Source organism: Poecilia formosa, unplaced genomic scaffold (genome assembly GCF_000485575.1).
Source record: "Poecilia formosa unplaced genomic scaffold, Poecilia_formosa-5.1.2 Scaffold141, whole genome shotgun sequence".
Lineage (NCBI taxonomy): Eukaryota > Metazoa > Chordata > Actinopteri > Cyprinodontiformes > Poeciliidae > Poecilia > Poecilia formosa.
In genome coordinates, this window is record NW_006800080.1 from 902,280 (window position 1) to 909,787 (window position 7,508).

The 7,508-nt window shown below is 39.3% G+C and overlaps 1 protein-coding gene across 1 annotated transcript in view; it reads left to right on the plus strand.

Annotated features, from left to right (window-relative positions):
• Positions 1-649: 649 nt before the first annotated feature.
• Positions 650-7,508, plus strand: part of kcnj5 (potassium inwardly rectifying channel subfamily J member 5) — a 26,382-nt gene continuing 19,523 nt past the window's right edge. Inside the window, exon 1 of the mRNA XM_007562756.2 lies at positions 650-889. The gene's annotated coding sequence lies outside the window, so the exon portion shown is untranslated. The remainder of the gene's footprint in view (positions 890-7,508) is intronic.

A 7,508-nucleotide genomic window follows, 5' to 3' on the forward strand; every position in this document is an offset into this window, starting at 1 on the left:
GCTGCTTTAGTTTATTTGTCTAGCCGGAGACGTAGGAAGGGGCCGTTGCCGATTTTGCTCATTAACTATTGAAGATGGAAATTTGTGACACAAATAGAGCTGTTGTCAGTACTCTAAGAACCCCCATGTGTCCTGAGTTAGATTTTGAAAACAGGTTGCGTCTTTAGAGTTAGAAGAAAATTTGGATCTTTTTGTGTGACATCCACTCAAGAACTTTAATGTGACATTCTGAATCTGCTGGCTTCTTTTCTTTATGCTCATCCTGCTTCACTTTTTTTCCTCCCCTTCTTCTTTTCTCCGTTTCTATTTTTTTTTATCACTCTTGCACCCTGCAGGCTTTTATTCAACTGCTGTTTTAGTGCAATTGATTATGCCAGCCTCCTCTTTAACACAGGTTTTTTTTTTTTTTTTCTGTCTGCAGTATCAAAACACACATACGTACTCATCCCTTCTTCACACCATGAACCATGTACTTGACTTATTTTTGGACCGATTTCTGTAAGCCTTTGCAATAGGATGAAAAAGGCTCACACAAAGTTCAAATCACCAAAGACAAGGGTGGGAAAAGTGAGAATATCAGAGAAAAAACCCCACAGCTCGTAACATCCTTCACATCTTCTCTCCTATCCGCTTTCCCTTTCTCGCCGTCTCTCTCTTGCTCTCTCCATTACTCTCTCACTCTCCCTCACACACACAAACACAGACCCCCCTCTCGCACAGAAGTAGACAGAGAGCAGTGAAGAGCAGACGGAGCTGGGTGGCAGGAGGGAGGCAGGAGGGCTGTTGTTGATTGAACAAAGCCAGGGAAGGAGCGCACAGTCGTGGGGCGAAGAGCAGCTTTGAAATGCCTTGAAGGGAGCCTGCCAGTTACTCCTGCAGAGACCTGAAGGTAAGCCTCTACTGTTGAAGAAAAAAAAAAGAGGATAAAACAGAAGGGCTAGATAAAATACGAAAGGGAAGGTTTTTAAAGCTGCTGATGCATGATACCACTGTGGCACCACATCCAAGCTCCCCCCACCTATACATTTGACTGCAGTTGGCATCGCATGCTGCGTTTCATCTCTCCAATCCCTTCTCCAGTGACTTGTCGGATGAAAAGTGTGCATCTCCTTATGAGGGACCCAAAAGCTGTGAGCGCCAAACAAGCCTGTGATAAATAGCAAGAGAGGGGAGAATGAGGGATACCAGGTAGTTGTGGAGCATGAGAGGTGGAAAACAAAAAACAACAACAAAAAAAAAAGTGTTGATGAGAAAAGTACACAAATTCCCCTCCTCCAGCGCTCATCACATCATGCCCTGTTTTATCTTATGCCACTGCAGAGCTACATAGATCATCTCTATGCATCCACTCGCTCTCGTGGCGGGGGCAGGGTAATCAGAAAGGCAATGAATCTCTGACGCAAGCGGAGAGGAGCCTGTCAACAGTCCTGCTGTTTGGTTCTCCTCGGATTCTGCTCTGTAGTTCTTTCAGTGCAATGCAGGAGTTTCACGAGCGCAGCATCGGGGAGCAAGAGTAAAGCCGAAGCGAATGTCGATGTGTGTGTGCCTCTGTGTGATGCAGCAGGAATTGGGGGTTGGGGGGGTCTTCCACTTTACCATCATAAAGCACAGTATGTTGTATTGATTTTTGGTTTTTCACTGTGTTTTCATAGATGCTACAAAAGCAGAAAATAAAGTAACACATTTCATGATAGGTGTTGGGAGTTTTCATGAATATTCCGAACTGCATTTAGAGAGAAATTTTTCATAATTCGAATCAATCTCTTTAGCATGTTGACTTACAAAATTTCTGCCTCGTAAGAGGGGTTGCTTGGAGCGTTTGTACACGGTTGATGTCTAACATGCTAAAGCTGTGCATGTAGTCACAGCAAACACATTTTTAGAAAACGGTGAAAAGCAAATTGCTACTCAGAGGTGGACCAATTCAAACGTGAACTCTTGCCATACAAAACAAAATTAAATCGCATTTCTTTGTTTCTGTGCAGAAACTTTTAGAACAAGTTAAAAAGACAGAAAAAAAAAAAAAACACAACTCCTAGCACACCCAGCTAATCATTATCAGGATTCTTCAACGTCTCTGTGCAGTTAGCATGCAATTAGCATATGGTGCATGTGAGAACATAAATTCTGTGTGGCGTAACAGTGATGAGGCATAGAAAGAAATAGCATTGCTCTGGTTCAAACTGTTTAGAAAATCCTTCATAAGGTGGAAGCTAAATATTGAATGGAACCTGCTCTAAATAGCTATTAGTGTATTTACTCCATGACAGCTATTGACACAAACTATGTCCTAAAGTTCACTGCATAGATTCTTTACTACTGTTTCTATATGGTAAAAAAAATTAGCCCCTTCTCCTGCGCCATTTGCTTCGTACAGAGAGTCAAGAAGCGATTGCTTCCTGGAGACTTGGCATCTGTTGAAGTTTTAAATGTTATCCAATTACTAGCGTTTGCCTGTGACGTATGCAACACGAAGTTCCACATTATGAAGCTTAGTGGAAATTGCCTGTGCTGCTGTGAAGAGAGAAGCTGAACGAGGCGGCCCTTAACGTTAATTCAAAATTTGGAAGCGTGGCCAACATGGACTGAACGCTGCCATTGCTAAAACTACAGGCAGTTGAACAGGAAGGCAATGGCCGGGCTACTGTTTCTGCAATTCAAAAATGGGTAATGTAAATTCAGTGGAGCCTATTGATTTGTCTCTCTGCTAAGTACAGTATGGACTGAAGGAGAAAAAAAATCAAAGAAATTTAACGGTTATTATCTAATTGTTTATCCTTATAGACAAAGCAATGTTTGTGAACTTCTATTTAAACAGGAAGTGAAAAACTCATTGAGAATAAAACAAGTTTTTAACAAGAGTGTCCTGGGCTATTCAGCAACAATTCAGTAAGGTTAAAACATAAAATTGTTTTGCGCAAAAGACGGGCCTCAGGTGAAAAGATGTGCTCAGTTCTGTGACAGGAGCGTGGGGCTCAACATTCTTACAAAAATTACCAGTGTACATATGTTACCATCATTCACTATTCCTTTGTGGCTTTAAAAGAAACATTATGCAATAAGAGTTTTCCAATTACTGCTGCTCATGCTGTGTTTTTAAAAAGGGTTCGTCAGAGGAGTTTCACTGTTTCACTCACGCTGTGCGCACTGTTAGTCTCTTTCAAACCATCTTTGTCCTCGCCATTAAAAACTTTACTTTTCTACATTCTCAGACTAATAAAGAAAAGATAGAAGGTCAAACTGACTGAAGGATTTCTTAATAATTGTCCCTGTCACAAAAGCTGTCCATTTCCCAAAGTTACTTTTATCACTTTAATCTCCCCAGAGCCTGTTCACAGCTCATTGAGCCCTGATTGGGTATCCCAGGGAAGACAGTGAGTCGGTGAGATCTAATGCTTTTTGATGGACAGCCCTTTTAACCTTATTACCAGTCGTATCACTGTAGATATAGCTCACGGTTGTGTAGATAGGTCCCGCTCCTTCTTGCCTGTCTTCCAAGCCCTGATCACCCAAATGGATGAGCAAAACAGGGCAAAGGGCCAGATATAATTCTTGCCTGGGTCAGAGGACATTCTCAAGAAGGAAGATACTGTGAATAATTAATTGGATCTGTTTTCTTAGTCAACAATATGTGTCTCCAGAGGGTATGCAGAATGCTCTGTTTTGTAGACAGATCTACATTTGCACATACCGCAGCAGCGTATTTGTGTCAAGAGCTTTGCCAGGCGTGAAGATTTTTTTCTTTTCCTTTTTTAGTACATAAAGCTCTGGAAAGTGTGTGCACGTAACAGAGTGCTGCACAAAGAAATAGTTCTCTTTTTTATAATACTGTTGAAAAATCTAAATGGTAGTAATCTGTATTTGCAGCTCTAGCACTCTGATAGCAAGAACCCCCAACACTTGATACATGGCTGAATTTAAAAGTCACAGTCTTGCACTTTGTGGAGCTGAATGTGAATTTAATTCATTCCTGCGCTGTTTAATAAAACAGGCAGCATAAAATTTCCCTCACAATCTTTTCCCTACCAAAGTGTTTACACTCTCATAAATCTGCAGCAAATACAAATCTGTGTCGACTCTATTGTCACCTGTGATGCCGGTGTGCAAGATTTGTAGTAAAAGCTTTGCCGTTTCATATGCAGCCTCACAGTACTTTCATACTACCTACAGCTTTATGACGCATAAAGTTTTAACAATATACGGCCCATCCCTTCTGCCCACACGCAGAACAAAACAAAGCTTCACCTTCTGCCTGGTTTAAAAAAAAAAACTGCATAAAGGATGATCATTTTGTACTCTGGTTGCTCAGGACCTCTGTGTTAACACAAATACACATTTAAATAGACAGTCGCAGAAATGAGGGTAGTTTTTCTTCTTGCCTGGATTTTGCAAGAAAAATTATCTAATGATTATAAGTTGATCTGTGGTATATATTGAAGAGATGGTTAATTATTTTGTGTGGTATCAGTAATTCCTTTGCCTGTAGTGCAGACTTCGCATTGCAGTAAGATTTTACAAAATCATTTTAGCTGCTGTGAATAATTTCAAAAAAGTAAACAGTTTACGTCCATGAGATACAATTGCACGTTAAATTTTATGTTTGTATTTCAGCAGTGAAGGTGGTGGATTTCCTTTTTCCTTGAAGCCTTTTGGGTACGATACTGGTAAACTCTACGAAAATCGTCTCAGCATGGTAAAATGAAAGTTGCTTGTTGCCGTCTGTTTCTATCCAATGGTAATGTGGAATTTAAGCTGGTTTGGAGTGAATCAACCAGGCTACACACAGCATTAATCCATCAGAGTTTGATGCTACGCAGGGAGTGTTAAACAAGATGAAGTACTTGCAAACTCCCATGGACCTCAAAACAGAGAGTGTCCTACAGATTACAATTTTAACACAGCGCAGAAAATTTACATCATCGTTCACAACTTCACCTTCTGTTTGCTGATTGGCCTCGTAGAAATTCTACCAGAGGCAATCCTAGTAAACAGGAGAAGGCCCAGACTCTGCTATAAGACAGATTTGAATACAGCAATGGCCAGGCTATCTTCCATGTGAATTTGCTAATGCTATTTTGGTTGTTATCAATCCTGATCAACTCATCAGCATGGACAGCTGATTGAGAGTCAACCAGAATAATATGCATCATGTCAAGTCCAGGAAAAGCCCAGTACTGCAATGTCTTGGATGTCATTCTTCAAAATGACTCCAAAATCCCAAGGTTTTCTCCTCTAGACGATCTCCGATACAGTTAGCAGTGTCGACCGACTTAACAGTATAAAAAGATCATGAAAGATGCTTGTCTGAAATAACAGTGACAGCCTTTTCATACATACTGGTATGCCATGGATAAAATCGCTTTCTGCTCGAGTTCCTTTGAACACACTCACTTGAATATGACATCTGTCTCAAAAGTAAAGGAACTTTTAGCGACTTATAACATCACAGAATCGAATGGAAAGAAATAAGTCTCTTTATGATGAGATTATGCTTGAGCATTGAGCTTGCTGTGTCCAACTTATCACAACAGAGTATTTTTATTGTTTTTTTTTGTTTGTTTGTTTGTTTGTTTTTTACATTCTGCTGCAGTGATCGCTTCACCTACTTAGGAGGTGCAACTAAGAAATTCTATAACAGGAAGTGCCATAAAAATGAATATTACAGGATAGCTACAGATTTCAACTCCAAGTTGAAATTATTTTGTGATTTCTGAAGTTTAAGTAACATTTAAAATGATTTTTTTTTTTTTTTACCTTCATGCAGGCATACAGCTTCCTGTAGATTAACACTTGTCTAACACCGTCCTAGTTAACAGACTAGAATAAGACAGAATCCATCAGACTATAAATACGTTTTCAATCACTGTGTATTTTGTTAGACCAAAAATTATGTTAGCAGTCACTGTTAAAAGGTGTATGACTGTGAGAACAAAGGATCTCTGAATTGCTCCGTCCTGCATCACAGTGCAATGAGCCTCTCACTTCAGTTGCTCTTCTGTCCAGTCAGAATTATGCACAGAGGATGTTTATTGTTCATTATAAAATATAACTTCCTCTTCATTTGCGGCTCCACCACAATTCTCAAGAGTCTATGTCCTTGCCTATTACAAAGCTGGCCACTTTATACTCGTTTGTCAAGATACCAAGAGGTTTGTCTTGTACTTTTTACTCCAGCAGACACAGAAAACAGTAAACTTTCAATCACAGTGTGACTAGAAAAAAACAAAAAAACTGCACAGCATGTCACTGCCAAAACTGAAGTAGAGGAAGAGACTGAGCCATTTCTCACTGTGATGGCTCAGTTTCTCTTCAGTTCTTTGTTGTGAATAAAATGCAAGAAAATATGTATCTGTGAGCTGAAACCATTGACAAGTGGTCAGTGTGACACACTCAGAATTTATGAAAACCAACATACAACTTTCCACAGCTGTCTCGTTTCCCTCATCATCTTTTAACCTTTTTAGAGTCCAACTGGAATTTTCTTTGTCAGACTGATATTGCTGTCTGTTGCGATTCTGCTATGGCATATTGGATTTTTTTAAGATCATATCATGTTGACCTTGCACAGTGAGGCATGGTCAGGTCTGGCACAAGAATGACCAAGAACAGCTTGCACAAAGCAAACTTTACTATTTGAGAGTGTCAGTGTGACCAGTGGTTGCTTTGTTCATGTTTAAAGGGTGGATCCACTTGCAAAAAATGTATTCCAGTACTTGAAACATTTTATGCCTTGGTTAGTGTTTTATGAGACCACATAATTATTACTGTAAGGTCACAGCGCTGTTTTCTTGATGCTGGCTTAGTGAACATGAGTGACATATTTAATTTAATGAAAGTGTGATTCCTCTTGCTTTTCCCCTTTAAACTTTGCAAATTATTGCAAACAATGTCACAGAGCCATAATGCGAGTTAATAAGAGTTCAGGTCTGGTCAGTGGGGGATAGAGTTAGTTCCTCTGGGTATTTGGTTGTTCAATGTTTTATATTCATAACATCTATGCACTTAAGACATCATCTTACAAGTGAAGGGAGATTTTATCATTGTTTGCTTTATGTTTATTGAAATGAGACTTCAACTCCTTTAACTGTCTGGTATAACAATTGATTGATGCTTTGAAGCATCTATCCACTCACACAATGGCAGCAATATTAGCATGTCAGTTTGCAGTGATTCATACTCAGAAATCATTTTATTCTGTGTTGTGTTATCAACAGATGCTTATTGATCCACGTCATTAAAAATGTATACGTTCCTCCTCACAAATTGTGCATCTGGGGAATTTCCATTTCTTTGCGTATAAACAAAAAGTGTTTCTATTGCAGAAGAATCAATGGCAGGCGTAAAGAAGCATACGAAAGTCAAATTGATTTAGATACGAGATACTTCCATATCAAGCCTTCTTTCAGACTTGTGAAAACAACAAAAACATCCTAAAGGCACACTGAACTTTTTAATTTACTTTAACTTATTATTGTAGTAAAACAATAATAAGTTAAAGTTAAAGTATA